Genomic DNA, 1,204 nt, shown 5'->3' on the forward strand with positions numbered 1-1,204 from the left:
TTGACTACGATAACTATAGGCATCTGTGAAAGGTACTTCTAAACGCCCTTCAGATGTTTCTACACTGTCGAGAAAGGCAAATTATTTTACGTTGCGGTTAGATGTATATTTAAAAAGTTTTTATATAACCATTAAACAACCACCTTCATCTCCATTTGAGATTGACTGTCGTCGAGACTCACTCTTGCCACGATATTTTGAGTTTTCTTTTTATCTTTCTTCCCTTCCATTTTCTTATATAAATCTACGGCGTTATTGACCTTCAAAGTTCCACGCAATCAAAAAAGAAATAATCGTCTTGTGGTCATCGCGTCGGACGTGACTTCGCAGTGAAGATAACTGGGCGGGAAAAACGATCCTTGGAGTCGATCCGCCGCGGGGAAAACAACGGGTCTATGGGAAGCTGTTGCAGTTCGCTGGCGATTCTAAAGCGAGGAAGGTGAGAAAGAAAAACGAACAATTAAAGAAAAAAAAATATATAAAAGTTTTGAGGTAATAACGGGAAATTATATAATTACTCCCATGGGTTTTATTACTATATCTATCAGGTAATGTCAGAATCTAAGTGCTCCAGTCTCGACATTTTTAAGGTTATGCGACAAGACTCGTTAAAACTGCGAGCGGTATATAAAAAAGTCAATCTGTAAAGGAAGAAAAGTAAAATAGGTGTGGCGTCACTCAGCAGTAATATCCAACAAGGTCCTACTCTACGCGACTCGACATTTTTGCCGCGTAGATGTAGGTTACGTGATTGACATAAACTCGACACGCGAATACTCGAGTAAAAGAAATAGAGAGAGAGAAGAGGGGGGGGGGTTAAAAGCAAGGAAAAGTGATATTCGAAATGTTACCTCACGGAAAAATGTTCTTTCGCGGTTGAGGAATAAGGAGAAAGCTGTTCGGTCACCGCTGAACTGTGGGTCTCCCTCTGTATGGGTACAGTGCTTGCAAGCGCCCATGCGTGGCCATGCGTCTGGTGTAACGAAAGCCTGTATTGACTGCGCCGTCTTCAACTCGTGCGGAGTTGTTATCCTTAAGGTTCATGTAGTTATTTCCTCTGGCTATATAAATTTATCCTGTATTGGATATTTTATGTAACATTTTATTCTTTTTATATAGCACCTTGTATTTCAAAATTTCTCTCTTTCAAGAGAAAGGGAGAGTGATAGAAATGGATAGGGAGACAGAGCGAGACGGTGAAACT

Source organism: Penaeus monodon, chromosome 27 (assembly GCF_015228065.2).
Source record: "Penaeus monodon isolate SGIC_2016 chromosome 27, NSTDA_Pmon_1, whole genome shotgun sequence".
Taxonomy (NCBI): Eukaryota; Metazoa; Arthropoda; class Malacostraca; order Decapoda; family Penaeidae; genus Penaeus; species Penaeus monodon.